Source organism: Cyclopterus lumpus, chromosome 3 (assembly GCF_009769545.1).
Source record: "Cyclopterus lumpus isolate fCycLum1 chromosome 3, fCycLum1.pri, whole genome shotgun sequence".
NCBI classification, from domain to species: domain Eukaryota; kingdom Metazoa; phylum Chordata; class Actinopteri; order Perciformes; family Cyclopteridae; genus Cyclopterus; species Cyclopterus lumpus.
In genome coordinates, this window is record NC_046968.1 from 5,475,960 (window position 1) to 5,492,159 (window position 16,200).

Here is a 16,200-nt window from a genome sequence, read left to right on the forward strand (position 1 = left end):
ACATCGTGACATTTTCTTTTCTTGGTTTTCCTGCTGCCTCCGCAGCAAAATTCGCCACACCTTTTTTTTTTTTGCGTGAGCCTTTGGGGCTCAAAGACTCCAACGTTGCTTTTCAGGGAATCACTGTTCCCACTGCATTCGATCGTACGCAGATGGAGAAATTACGCACGACCAGAGAAAAGGTCATGCGGCAGACAGTGCGGTGTGCCTCTTATAGCCCGCTGTGGCCCCCGGGGGATCCCGGCTGGAACACAATTTCCCATGAATTGTCTCCGGTTTTGTGCAGTGGTTACAGAACACGACCCCTCGGTTCACGATGTATCCGGCCGGGGTCTAGCCGCATAACATTTAAATGGAATCTGTTCCCATTAAGTGAAAAGTACTTGGGGTGTGCATCATCCAGGAAGTAATTAATCCGCACCTACGCAGCTGCATGAGGAGAATAGATGAGGAGCAGACAGTCGGACGACTTGCACCGTAAATGACCCAATAAATCTACCGAACTGCCTACTGTCTGTGTCTGTGTGTGTGTGTGTGTGTGTCTGCATGTAAGTTAGTGGACAAAAAAGAGGTGGTTGCAAACTTCCTATCTGTCTGCATTCCTGAGCCAGATGAAATAACGAGACAGCAGCAAACAAATAGCAAACACATTTCATGCACCAGAGCATAAACCGGGGTGGCAGAGATGTTCTGGCTGCTCTCTTCTGATTTTCACAGCTGGTGCCGATGCATCCCTCCTTTTGTTTTAATTGTTCTCCGCTACATCTGATCCTAACTCTATTTGACTATCTTGAATTGGAATACAATGACATTTTTGCTCGTTTTTTTTTTTCGGAGGAGTTAGAGTCGGATTTTTCCAAATAATACTAGAATCTAATAGCTGGTGATATTGTATTTTTTCCAGAGGCTCGTAACGTTGCCGCCGAATGTATTTCAGCTAAAATGTTTTATTCTTGAGCCAAAAGGAGCCGGTGGCAAAGGGACTTTCATTACTGCAGTATTATCAGTCTCAAACTTCTCTGCTGCAGTTCTTCTTGTTCCTGATAGATCTCTGCTCTTAGCATCCACCTCACCCTCTCTGTTATGAAGGCTTCACTGTGTTTCACGTTTAGCCTGCCTCATAATAAATGTAAGACTCTTAATGAGTTGTCGTTTTTTTTTGTAAAGTAAATTACATTTTACTCTTACATTTTGTGTTGCTGCAGTAACGGATATCTTTGGACATGAGTCAGGCTTAGAGTTTCTCTCTGTGCTGAACTAATCATAATAATATTCTTTATTGTCCACAAAGGCAGGAAAGCTTGGCAAGAGAGCGAAAAAGCTTATCTTTTTTTTAAAATGTAATACTTGATGATTAGTATAGGAGCTCAGGTCAATGGGTACAGCTAACCCGAGACCAAAGAAGAAGTCCACAATTAGTGTGATATCTAGTAAACAAGGGGACAATATAATAATTCCCAATAGAAGTGTTTAAAACACACAGCGGTATTCTTCTTCAAAGTTAAACTGTACATGGCATTGCCCCGACTTGTTAGTGTTCCAGCTGAACAAAACACATCTTATGGATCGGTATTGCCCTGTTCGTAGCTGTCCTCCTGCAACGTGGCCTCAAGCGGGTCGCAAGGGCCAAAGTACGTATGAAGACTGGATATTTGATGATTTCAATTCATTTCAATTCAGTTTATTTTGTATAGCCCAATGTCACAAATTACAAATTTGCCTCAGAGGGCTTTACAATCTGTACACATACGACATCACTGACCTTTGACCTCACATCGTATCAGGAAAAACTCCCAAAAAATAACCTTTCACAGGGAAAAAAGTGAAGAAACCTTCAGGAGAGCAACAGAGCAACCCTCTCCCCGGATGGACAGATGCAATAGATGTCATGTGTACAGAATGAACAGCATTTACAAAGTTACAACACATTCAATATGACATGATGCCTTTGCTGGTATATTAATTCCTTCGGTTATTTACAATCCAGGCTGCAGTATTTCCTGACAATTGTAAATGTATCCTGTAACTCCATGTACTGTTCATTTAAATATGAGCCCTAATTAAGACTCTGACTTTACTTTCCAATTATTATTAGCCAGAGGAGTGGAACATAGTGAAGTCACGCCTTCGTAATAGAGAGGGGTAAGATGGATTTATCAGAAATAATGAGCTCCAAATGAACGGTAGTGATAGGAACATTGTACAGCCTGAAACATGAGCCTAATGTTGTCCCCCTGACTCACAGATATAAATGTTTTCAGCTGTTGAAAACGGTGGAAGCAAAAGCAACACGACCCTTTGCCCCGCGGCAACTGATATGGCGTACCGTCGCCACGGTAACACAATGTGACGTCACTCGTTTCCGCCCCAAATGTTGAAGTTTAGACAGAAGCAAGAAGCAAGACGGACACATTATTAAAGTCTGAATCTAAATGTAATGACAGACTTTCTATTTGCCCACTTTTTTTTTTTTTTTGCTGAAGCCGCAATCACCCCGACACCCACACCTGGCCGGCCTGTTCAACAGTCGTGCAGTGAGCCTGCAGACGGACAAGCAGCCATGCACTCAGCCCACTCAGCCAGTCAGGAGTGCACGTAGACGAAGCCATTGCCCGGGGCTGAGATGAGACGGAGGCTGGAATGCATGTAGAGGTGAGAGTCGGGCCAGACAAGAATCCTTTATTCTGAGGCAGACATGAGAGCAAGGCGCAGTAGCTGTAGACCAACAGAGGGTGTGTGTGTGAGTGTGTGTGTGTGTGTGTGTGTGTGTGTGTGTGTGTGTGTGTGTGTGTGTGTGTGTGTGTGTGTGTGTGTGTGTGTGTGTGTTTGCGGGGGAAGGGGTGGGGCTGAGAGGGGACTGATAGAGAAAATGAGTTGCAGACATCAAAACCAGCGAGGGACTTCTCTGAAGCAGGGTTTGGCTCAATATGATTTTTGTTCAATTAAGAGCCGGCAAATGTGAATTCAAAAAGCAACCTCCATTAACTTTCATTTCCAGTCGACAGGAACATTCCTCCAAGAGAATACAGTTTTTTGGGGAGCTATAATGTAATTTGCCATCTTAGACTTAACAATTTAAATGAAGCAAATTGAAACCGAACTGCCAGCCGGGAGCTTCGGGTCTCTCGCTTGCTCCCTGTCTCTGCCGCTGACTCGCGGCCTCCCCTTCTCTGCCTTTCATGTGTCCGTATCTTAACTTTGAGGGCGCTATCACAGGAATCCTTCTGGCCCCCTGGCGGGATCTGACAAAACGAAGACAGAACAGACTCGCCTCGACAGTGCGATGAATGAGCGGGAGTGATAGCGGGAGATGAAGCGAGCTGAGAAATGATTCTGAAAATGGGAGATGTAGAGGGAAGACAGTGAGCGCTTGACTGTTGCGAATGTGAAAGACTAAAGAAGAAGGCATTCTTTTAGAAAGAGGCCAATGGAAAAGCAGCCATATTTAATTCGCTACCTGTGGTATTAAGCTTCCCTAATTAGTTTGGATAACTTGCTTCAATCAGCATTAAGCAACGAGGCCGTGCTCCATATAACTACCATGTTATGGCAAGCAGAACTGTTTATGCTAATGTCTCTCAAAATAGAACCGTGCTCTCTGGAAGCCATTGCTTCAGAGAACAGGATGTTGGTACTTGGATCTATTTATGCTGAAAGTGCAATACTTCTTCCTGTGTGGTGCCTTCGTCCTCTCTCGATACAATCCAACATTTAAAAGGACGAGCGCGGCGTGAGTTAGATTAGAGCTTAGAGCCCTCTTTGTGTTTGAGCTTTAAGTCAGGAGCTTGAGTCAGGGGTGTGTGTGCGTGTGTGTGTGTGTGTGTATGTGTGGATGGGGGGGGGGGGGGGGGGGGGGATACCAGGTCTCTAGGGCTCTCCACTCAGCCCTCACACATCTTGAAAAAAACAACACCTGTGTCAGAATGTTGTTTGTTGATTTCAGCCTTGAAAGTGATTACCAAACTCGGCACCGTGGGCTCCAGCTCACTCTGCAGCTGGTTATTAGACTTCCTCACAAACAGACCCCCTTTTGCAGCTCGGATCGGCGGCCACCCCTCCTCCACTCCAGTGTTGAACGGCGGAGCCCCCCAGGGCTGTGTGCTCAGCCGCCCCCCCCCCCCGTTCGCGCTGTACACACACCACTGCTATCCCAAACATGAAGAGAACTCTGTTGGGAAGTCTTCAGAGGACACCGCCGTAATCGGCCCGATTACAAGCAACAATGAGCCTTCATCTAGAGAGGAAGTCAACGACCTTACAGAGTGGTGCTCGGAGAACAACCGACTGATCAGCGTCAGGGAAAGAATGATGACGAATCGTAGGTTCCTAGGAACCAGCATCACAAACAACCTAACACGATGGCAGGTGACGACCAAGCAAAGTGCCACCTGCCCATCAGGACCAAGTAAGCATTCACACCGGGAGTACTTTGGGGATGAGTGTGAGGAGCCGGGGGGGATCAAACCACCGATCTTCTGAAAGAGGGACGACCCGCTCTACTTTCTGAGCCACAGTCGCCCCTTAGAAACTGACATGTGATGTGCACGTGTTAAAAAACGGGAGGGCTCTCCGGCGGGTGATGAAAGAACATCGCTGGTACCCGTCTGCCGAGCATCGGGGATACTGGTGACAAGAGAAGAGCTCAAAGGATGTTAAAAACAAAACCCGGCAGCCACAACCTGTTTTACAGCGGCGCCGCCGTCTGGGAACAGATACACAAGCATCAGCTGCCGTGCCACCATGACTTCAGAGCAGCTTTGTTCCTCAGGCTGTGAGGCTTCAGTCTGCGCCATCGAATGGAGTTTAGATTCTTCTGTGTTTTCCCTTTTTTCGTGTGGAGCAAAACGTGAAAACAACCTGCATTTGTTTTAGCACAATCAAAAGTGGGCGTAACTCAGCGAGCACAGTTGTACATGACTTCTATCCTCCACTGGCACGTCTCTTCCTTTCAGGAGGAAGAGAAGGAGGGAGACGTGTATAAATTACAGCACAATCACGTGCCCTTTTGGGAATGAACCGTTTTAGTCAACTGACATCCAAACATCCTCGATATGATGGGTGTGCTGAGTTAGACAGTCTTTTACATATTTAACTGAACTGAGCTGAATAACACTCTCTTTACCATAAAATAACTTCATTTTACATTTACATATTTTGAGGCAAACAAGAAGCCCACACTGTGTTGTTTGTACAGGTTTGTTGATTAAACCAGATGCATTTAGTGAACTCGGGATATTTACAGGTGCTAAGAGGCGTATTTGGCTTTTTAACTTCCTACTGAAGCCTCCAGGTGTAAATCTTCTTATCAAACTCTTGGTAAGCATATGAACGAGTGTATTCACCAACATGTTTGACTGCAATATTCCTTGAAGTAATAGTGGATAACTTAAAGGACTTAATAAGGACTTAAAGAGCCATGGGAACTTGTTTCCTGTCCAACAGGGTTGTTTAACTCAGCTGCAGCTATTTATCCCATTGGAGTGCTCTCCTCCAGAGTCCTCGTCCGAAATGTCCTCAATGATTATTGATGTTGTTGATTCTGGATATAAATTATTTATATGCCTTTTTTTTTCTAAAGATGCAATATGATTACATTTCTTCCCTCAGCAGAAAAGGGGCAAAGGGACTTGGGAATCCACCTGGTTCGTAAAACGGTTCCCATTTCCTCACACACACACAGACACCCACACACACATGCACTTTCATTCCCGTCCTCCATTTGGCATCTGTCTGTTTCCTGCTGGTGAGTAGCACGCCTCACCATTCCTACTCCAGCTGCCTGGAAAACATGACGGCATCTCCAGAGCTTCTCCAGGACCAGGGGCTCCCCTCCTGCTGTGAGGCCCACTCACGCTGCCTCTCGCTAGACTCAGCTCCAGATGGCCCCGCCCTGATGGAGGCAAAGCTTCTCCTGATGAAGTTACTGTGTGTGTGTGTTTGTGTGTGTTTTGACTGCAATAAATACACTTATCATAGACACCCTCACAACAAAGCAACCATATAGACCTTAATAAAAACACTATTTGACATTTGACAGTGACTATGTAAGAACAAAGAGTAATACAAAGAGAGGAATACGAGGTTCCTGAGCAGTTTATCTATAATAATTATTATGTCTGGTCCATAAGGAGCTCTCTCTTTAGTACTTTAGTACTTACTCAGCAGTAAAAAGGATACATTACTGAACCTGCATTGCCCAGTTGGTTACCCAGCCCCACACACCCAAGGGCCCCAGAAGTCACAACTTTAGCTTTCTTTTTGGTGGTTTATGTTCATAAGTATGTATTTTTTAAAGTGACACATTCTACTTTTAGTTTATATTATGTGTTTGATCAAAACACCACAATCTAACACAACCTCACTAGAGAGCTGCGCTCACTAAATGCGGGGCTACTTGTGGTTCCTAGAGTCCTAAAAAGTAGGATGGGAGCCAGAGCCTTCATTTATCAAGCTCCTCTTTTATGGAACCAGCTTCCACTTTCAGTCCGGGAGGCAGACACAGTCACCTCATTCAAGAATAGACTTAAGACTTTCCTCTTTAATAGTGCTTATAGTTAGGGCTGAATCAGGTTTGCCCTGGTCGAGCCCCTTGATATGCTGCTATAGGCTTATAGGCTGCTGGGGGATGTTTTAGGATACAATGAGCACCTATCTCCTCTTCTCTCTCTCCTTATGGATGAATTTACATCTCTCCATTGCACCTTATTAACTCTGCTTCCTCCCCGGAGTCGTTGTGAGAGTTTTTCCTGATCCGATGTGAGGTCCTGGGACAGGGATGTCGTATATGTACAGATTGTAAAGCCCTCTGAGGCAAATTTGTAATTTGTGATATTGGGCTATACAAAATAAACTGAATTGATTTGAATTGAACCTGGGGCCAAATTCAAATCAATTCAGTTTATTTGAATTGAACCTGGGGCCTTGCCCTCGATGGACTGGCGGCCTGTCCAGGGTGTCCCCTGCCTTCGCCCTATGTCAGCTGGGATAGGCTCCAGCGCCCCCGTGACCCTAATGAGGATAAGCGGTATTGAAAATGGATGGATGGATGGATGAACCTGGGGCCAGGTAGTCGGCTGTGTGTACTGTGGCGGTAGAAGGAGCAAGATAGTTCACACTGGAGACTTTCAGGTAGGAGACCGCTGTTCATGTCCTGTGCTAAACATCGATATTATGTCACGTCGGCCAGTTACACGGTAGTCACGCAGTCGAATAAACGTCGACCTTAACTTCCTGTGAAGATGTTTTGAAGAGACGCCATGCATGCAACAAGCATATTGATAACCCGCCACAGGGAGCATCGCAGTTTGAATACGTGAATAATCATTACGGTATAAGTTACTCTAATTGAATTACTGATTTGAAAATAGTGATCTACTATAGTAACAAAATGGTCAAAGTAATCACACCACAGTGAAGAAGTGGCGTACAGTAATGCATCACTGGCCCACACAGCTCACCGGTACTCCTCTGTGGTCTCTGACACAGAGTACATCTACAGGGCTTTCTCTCACTGCAGTCACACACACATACACGACACACACACACAGCTAAAGATACACAAACACACACGCACACACACACACACTGATACACACGCCATTTGTCCCTTGTGCTGTTTTCCTCATTAACTTTATTACATCCCATAATTTAACGAGCTTTTCTCGCCAGTTGTTATGATGATAGGTGTAGCATCCACGTGAAGGCGGACCGCGCGGGGTTCTTCATTCTAATGCAGATTGTAAAAAGACACCCGGTTTATTGCACCACGGGGGGAGCTACATATCATAATAGAATACACGCACACAGCAGGTCTGCATTAAATCTCACCACCTCATCTGGCGTATAGCCTCAGCTTTGTAGTGCACATCAAGGCGCAAGCGCTGCACGTCAGCCAGCGAGTTGACGTAGGATGCAATAAAAGTTTAGAGACGGCAATATAAAGTCAGGAGAACATGATGAGCAGGTAAGTCTCCCGATGACTGCGCTGCGATTTCCCCGTGGACGCTCACGTGTGAGATGGATGAGAGAGAGTCTTTATTAGGCTGCAAGTGTTTCCCACGCTGAGACGTGGGTTCTGAATAGTATGCTCTGATGTCAGGGTGTAATAATGGAAAAGGCCTGAGGGAAAGGCAATACGCCCCCCCCCCCTCCGACGCAACGGAAAATGTTACATGAGCGCGTGAATATTCTGCATCGGAGATCCTCGCGCCGGCTGAGAAGCTCGCTCGCCACAGTTTCGACGACACTTTCCCAAAAAGAAGGTTTTGAACGGATTCTCGCAGGCAGAGGATCCCATTGAGCCGGAGCAGCGTCCGGCAGTCTGTCTGAGGTCAAGTGTTCTCAAGTCTACGAGTCATTGAGTTTCCTTTACGTTCTCTGAGTGAATTAGAGTTTGGCTACATCCTCCAGCGACACCAGGGTCAATTGGCGCCCTGCTGCGCGCGTGTATGTCTTGAGTTCCTCGTGCACCTGCATCTGTACATGTTCATTCTTGCATTCCGTGCATTGCTTGCGTGTCCAGATGGAGCTTGTGAGTACATGCAGGTGGTGTTTGTGGGTCAACGCTTGGAGGCCAGCTGGGCTTCATTAGCAGCTGAGTAGGCTAGACGTCTCCACACAGGGTCAACTACACGGGGGGGGCGGGACCTAGAATTTCACTCAGATATAATCTAATAAAGTCTAGTAAAAGTCCAAATTTAGACTTAAAAGTCACACAAATGGCAAAATGACTACATGAAACATAACTGAGGAATGACAGAAGAACATGACTTAAAAATAAGTACTACTACTACTACTCAGCAATGTGTTATGGTAAGTCAGGTCCTTACGGTCCTTAAGGTAGATAAGGACAGGTTATGTCTTGGTTTCTTGGTGACAGAAGAACTGCTCGAGGACTCCTGATAGATTAATGAGGCCATGGTGTGTTTCCCAGAGAGAGGGCGAAGGACTGGAGTAGCATGATCACTGATGGCTGGACACACAAACGAAAAGAGAGGCCCTTACGGACACTGAAGCAACCAGAAATTCAACGGGGAAAAGAAGTTACAGGCCTGACAACAAAGTCTGATTGACACACGGTCTTTGCCTATCACCAAAGGAGGCAAAAGAATAAAAACAATGAAAAAACAGTGACATTTTGTCAGTCTCATAAGATTTGAGGCTTATTCCAAATGATGAAACCCAAAATGCAACAACTGCTTGACGTACACCCACTTGTTCCTCGGCACGATGACAGTACCTGCTTCTGCTTCCCACTTTCATGTCCTCCCTGATTGTTTGGTCCCGCCCACCTGGTCAAGGGCTCGGCCTCACCTGTTTGAGAGTCGCTCCAGGTCCACAACGGTGGGCTGGTGGCTTTCAGTCGTCACCCCATAATGAATAACATGAGTTCTGGCTGTGAGCCCTGCTTTGTTACAGCCTGAAGAAGCCGGGCATAACCAGTATTACTGAAGCTATGACCTACACAGCTTTTTACAAGCATTGGGAGTATCGTGGTATTAAAGAAACTACAGAACATCGATTATCTCCACCTGTAAACCTGTTGTGCCGTGCAGGAGCAGGTCCACGCCCTGTGCTGTGCCGACATGTGCCAAAGCTGTAGCACCGGAACACACTGGGCCGAGCTCCACCACAGCTCCAGATGTTACCTCCACATTACCTCACTGCGAAACAATAAAAGTGAAGCAGGGAAGGGGGGATGTGACCGAGAGGATGATGGAGAAAAAAAAATGGAAATTGTGATTTTTATGGAGAAGAATTTATACACTCGTGTATAGTAAACATTATGAGCCTGGTTTACTGAGCCGTGTTGTTCGGCCACAGTGGACAATCAACACTTCACGTTCCATTCATGTTTTCTATTTGTTGTCTTAGTACGGTGACATGATGTGATCGTATGTGTCTTCTCTTTCTTTCCTGCGTCCCATTATCTGCTGCCTCAGATCAGCCCCAGCTCTGATTAAAGTTTCATCTAATCTAATCGGCTCATCTAAATAAGTTATGCCACACCTACCGTAAAGGAGGTCGTTTGCATTAACAGCACATTTACTCTTGTCCAAAGTCTATTTTACAAGTCCCCAAATTGCTACGCAATGCATGCATGGAGACTTTTTGCTGCTCCTTCGTGTCCAAAAGAGCCAGTTGAGGTGGTTTGAGAAGCCACGCCCCCTGCCACGCCCCCTGCCACTGCGACCTGACCCTGGATAAGCTCAAGAAAACAGGCGGAATCGAGGGCAGAATTTATTTATTTTTTAAATTTGAAAGAAAAGTGAGACCATGGTCAAGGGATCGAGGATTTAAAGAGTCATGAACTCACTCCGTGGCCTGTTCTACGAGTTCAACATCCCTCGGGTGTCTTTTGGCTATCTGGCTCAAGAAGCTGACACACAATAAGTGAATATATGATGTGAATTTGTGATAAGCGAATGTGAATCGATTTTTTTTCTTCTTTTTTTCCCGGCATTGCAGCTGAAAGAATTCGGCTCAAATATTGTCATACATACCATAATAATCCATCTGCAACATATTATTCATTCAACAGAATCTGTCGTGCTCCAGATGGGCAGAGATATCAGGTGATAACAGTCAGCGATTTATTGCCAGCCGTACCTTCTCCAGTTATTTAGTTGTGTAGCTTTCAGTCTGGATTATGAATTGAACTTCTTCGTATTTGTGTAATATCTTCTATTGATCCATGAACTGAGCGTTGCCCCCTGAAAGAAGCCATCCTCCGTCGTAGGACTGAAAACTCAGCGCTCACCCTGAAGTCACCTCGCTCACCCCAGCCTCGTAGCCCAGGCAACAGGTGTCTCTGACGAGCTGCGTTTATTAAAACCGCACGCCGACATGCTCCTCACACCACGAAGGACGTCAAATGGAGCACAAAGTGCGTTTCGAGGTGCATTGTACGTGGGCTTGGTTAACTAGATTAGTAATAATGTCCCTGAGTAAGAGACAGGACCTCAACCATATATATTTAACACTCAAATATATCGCACTTGTAATTTGCCTTAAAATAGCACTGGAAAATATTAGCAGTGGCTATCTCACAGCAAGAAGGGCCCGGGTTCGATCCCCAATCATTGGATAATGTAATGTAATATTAAATTGAGGTCATGTTGTTTTTTGATAAACGATGTTAATGCAGCGGGCCCCTTGTGATGGATCACAGTCATGTGATGCAGGGAAGTGTTTACTTCAGTGAGAACCGTCTATGTCATAAAGAGCATTGCCGTTCTGCAACACAACCAGAGTCATTTTCATTGGGACTACTTTTCTGATTCAAAGTTCCAATGATCACAAAGAACATTTAAAATCTCAACTAAACCATTTAAACTCCCGCCCAACAGGTGCACTTCTGTCAAAGTGTTCGGAAACAGGTGGTTCAGCTTCGCCATTTTCAGACCTCTTGCAGCTGAGTCATTAGCTGTAGCTGCTAGTGATTAACTTCCTCTCCGTGTGTGTGTGTGTGTGTGTGTGTGTGTGTGCGTGTGCGTGTGTGTGCGTGCGTGTGTGTGTAGTAGTGGAGCTAAAAGTGAGTTCATGTTCTCCTCAGAGTAGAGAGATGACTGCCAGTAATTATGCTCCTCCACAGGGCGTACCTGGTGATAACTGTAGCAGATAGATTTAACGATGCACTGGTCCTGGCTCAGACTTCACACACACAGCAGGAAAGCATTAAGAGCATGTAAACACAAAGCGCAAAGCAAGCAGACGCACTCGAACCGAGCGCACAGACACGCGGCGCGCTCCATTAAAGTGGTTTGTTTACAGAGGTCAGTGCACAGAGGTACGGCTGCCTGTTGACGCCGCGCCTGAAGCCTAGGTCGTCTTTCAGGAGACGTCCTCCTTCAGTGTCGCAACAGGCCAGACTCTTTCCTTCAGCGATCAATGAAAGGTTCCGGCACTAAAAAAGAAAGGTTAAACTCTTTAAGGAGCGGTAATGGCCATTACGGATCTTTTTAATCAATACATCTTATTAACAACGGAGCATTTTAGCGTCTTTCAGCTTGGTTTCGCTTCCACGGGACTGTTTTGGTTGACTCTCATCGGAGTGACTGTTGACAGAGTGTGTGTCTGTGAACGCGATGCACAGCTTCTGAGCGAACGGGCCGGTGGACAATGGACATGGTTTCCAGTGGATTACTTCTGTTACCGTCGGAACAGGTGGAACTTTTGGCCTGCTGATGGCACCGGGTGGGAAGTCAGATTTGAGGAACAAGGCGAAGGGATATTCTGGATTCCTTTAATTCAGTTCAACTCATTGAAATAATTGATTGACGAAAACCAGCAATCAACTGATTCAAGTATTGCCTGTGGATTTAAATCTTCATAAATGTTAATCCTCGCAAGATTTCTTAAGCCAGTTCTAATTATTAGTACTCGATACCGTTAAAGGTACCCAATACCACGCAGTATTGAAATGTTTCCTTCCTGTGCCCAGATCTAGAAATGACTATCTGTGTGGTTCTGTGTCCTTCGTTTTGAAACAGCGGTGGGGTTGGCCTCAGCAGCTACAATCAGTCTCAGTATGGCTATACTACATGCAGCGTTTGTGAAGAATAAATGCGACGGTGGTGGCATTTTATACAAAGGAATGCATTATGGGTATCCAATGAAGTAGAAAAAAGGTATCAAATGAAGTCCTCTATTGGTATCAGTTCACGGGTGCTGGTACTGGCATCGTGATGTATTTTAACGATACATTCCGTGTGTTCATGTGTGTCCGTGAGTGAGTGTGCACCTCTGTGTCTGTCCACGGCTACGAGCTCAATCCAAGCTTATTACCTGTTTTATGCTGCCATTGACCTGCCAGTTGAGTCCTCGGCCCCACTATTCCTGACCAGCCCCCTGGGTTCCAGACGGTGTGTTTGGCTAACGGGTAACGGAAATACCAGCGCGCCCTCTGCTGAGTACCTCTCGGACACTTTCACTGAATTAAAAAGTGCGCAAACAAAAAAAGTTTCCTCACCGTGTCTCTGGCCGCCGAACAGAGGCCGAGAGGTACTGGTGGTTGAGCCACGCACTCAACCCAGTTTGTGATGGTTTGCACAATCGCTGTTTGAACAGGACATGCCCAAATTCAGCAATTTTGATTATGCAAATGCTTGAAATCATACAGAAATTACATTTATAGTAGAGAAATATACATTAGTATTTTTATTTTCTCTGCCTCACCCTTTACCCTGACCACATGTGTGCTTGACTAGCAGCTAACAGAACTGCCAGTCGGCTACACATACTGCTGAGTGCATTGCTGCCATTGCTGCTCATTGAGTTTGTTTTTGTTTTTTGATTGTGTGAACTGTTTTACCAGTCTGGACCAGACAAACACCGTCTATTTTTCTTTCTCTCGTCCCAGTGACAAATACATTTTTCTTCGGGAAAAGCGTGCAGCCCTCGGAAAAGCTGCTCCATCAATGGATCACGAGGACTCGAATGAAGACAAACGCACCATCAGTTGGTCCAGTTACGCCTTGCGACGGGATGAGAGTAGGTGTCGCTTTGTTTTTTTTAAATCTTTGCCACAAAAACAGCTCATAAAAAGCTGCCGTCAGTCTGTAATTTTGGTGTTTGGATCAAATCCATAAAAATAAAGCCTTGCTTGTGAACAATGAATTTCCTCTCAACGTGATGACACGGCGGCCCCGTCGGCTTCCAGCAGGCTCTACGGGCAGCTCGCTAACTTCCTCCCCCGCTCATGTGGCTTCCTGGCAATCAGCCAGAGTCCTCTCTCTCCCCCAACCCCCCTCCCATTGGTCCATAAAGCCACTTCTGCTGCCTGTCCCGTGTGAGACAGGAAAGCAAGGCCCTATGGACAGTGACCTCACCGCAGGAAGAGAGTGGAGGGCGTGTGGACTGTAATCCACGCCCTCTTCAGATGGTTCACAAAGCACCGCTGCAACAAAAAAAAACAAGACTACTTTTAATGTTTTCAGGGCAATTTTTTAATGTGTACATGTCCAGCATGGCTTGTTAACACACTCAACTCGAGGTGAACACACAACAACACAAATGTATAAAATCTTACATTTTCTACAGGTAATCAAAAACAAAACACTAACAACCAATAAAAAAATTAAAAAAACGAATTGGAATGTTATTAACAAAATAAAATGTCCTATCAAGTTTGGAGATAAGAAATGCACAACATCAAATAATAAAAAAAAAGACAATTATCAAAGACACAAAAACTGTTTTGATAGACGGCTGCTTTTTTCATTATTATTATTTTTTATCTCTCTCATCCCAGTCAGGGAGGATGGTAGAGCTCAGCAAGTCCCTGGACCATCACCGTGGTAGTAATGAGGAGAGGCCAAGTTCCACTACGGTCTTCTCTCGGCTGTAGCTGCAGTTCGTGGGTGAGAACAGACTTCATGAAAGTCTGAAGCCGACCCGCTGCTCTCGCCCCAGTGGGGCCGAGCGACGACACAGATGCTAACAGTCGTTTGTCGGCCATCTTTTTGCTTTCGTGAGTGGTTGAGTTAGCAGAGTGGCGATTTAGAATGAGTGCTGTCATGAATGGTTGGGGAGTGGTGGTGGTGGAGGAGGAGGGAGGAGGGAGGAGGGGGGCGGGGGGCGGGGGGGGAGCCACAGAGCTGATGGAACCCAGTCCCCGTCGGGACGGATCTTTTTATTTTTTGATCTGTTCAGTTTGTCATTTTGTCATTTTTATTGATCTGTTCAGACTTTGCACAGGGCTGCTGCAACGGCTTTTTGAAGCTGGTTACTAAGGGATACGCAGTGACGAGGGGGGGGGGGGGGGGGGGGGGTTGAAACACACACACACACACACATACAAAAAGAAAAGTGCACGATGCTTCTGGAGAAAAAATTAAAACACCTCCCGTTTTAAGTGATTGTGGAGATTTTAACAGAGATGCTCATTAAGGTAAAAAGACAAAGGTATGAACGCCCGTGTTTGGAGCACCTAGGCTGACGGAGGGACACTCACACGTGCAGTGTTTACAGAAACACATCCTGAGACAGATGAAAGCTCAGCGATAGCTTGACCTCACCTAAACTTTGCAACGCGGCCCTGAACTTCAAAAGGAACATAACGTTAAAAAATAAGAAAACCTGACATCCTGCTGTCACGTCTGTAAACCTGACATCTACAGTGTGTTTCAGTGAATCCCTCCAGTGTTTAAACGTTGCTGAATAAGGAGGTGGATCTAAGAAAAGAAAAGAATGAAATGAAAATACAGGCTCTGCTGTGTGGGGCTGGACCTCGGCCTGGACTAGTTCCCTTCAGGGGAGGGAGACAATAACGTGTTTGTGTGCGCACTAGGTAGAGAGAAAGTAAGGGGAGGAGACCGAGAGATAGTGTTTGTGTGAGAGAGAGAGAGAGAGAGAGAGAGAGAGAGAGAGAGAGAGAGAGAGAGAAGGCCATTGTTGTTATTGTGACCCCCAGAGGGCTGGGACGGCGGTAAAGAGAGAAAGAGAGCGTGGGAGATTTACAGTCAGAACAAAACAGGCCTCGCTTATGGAGAGTAGAGCTGATTAACTGAACACCTCCACACACACACACACACACACACACTACACACACACACACACACACACACATCAATCAGCCTGGGCAGCTCTCCCTCAGAAACCTCTCAATAGTTCTCCTCCGCTCGATGTCCTTTAAGACGATGGGTGTGTGCCCCCCCCCCCCCGCCTCAGAGAATCCCTCAAACTGCTGAATGGCAGAAACTGGTGATTTCAGGAGTAAAGGACACTCTAGCTGCAATAGACTTTGAAGTAGTTAGCTCCCCTATGGGCTGGCTTGTGTGGAGAACAAGAGGAGTTGATGAACCAGAGCTCCACACACACACACACGCACACACACACACACACACACACACACACACCATGGTGCCCGGTGGACATTTTACTGAGCCTGTCCAGACACTGGGATGCCTTCGGCATCGACGTGTCGATTGGAAGGAATAGGACAGGAGAGGGTGAAGCACAGAGGGGTGGGGGTGCTTTTAACGCGGATGAGCTTCATCCGCCTTCCCCCGATGGCGAGGAGGTGAACGATGCACACGACCGCTATTGACCGGCCGCAGCGATCAATCAGCGGTCTTCTGGTGACGGCTCATTTTGCTCTTCCCCTTTCTTTCTTTTCCCCTTTTCAGTGAGATCGTCCTGTCAGCTTCCCCACTGTCCACGTAGAGGTACAGCCAGGGTGCCGCGTAAAAAAGCTGCTCC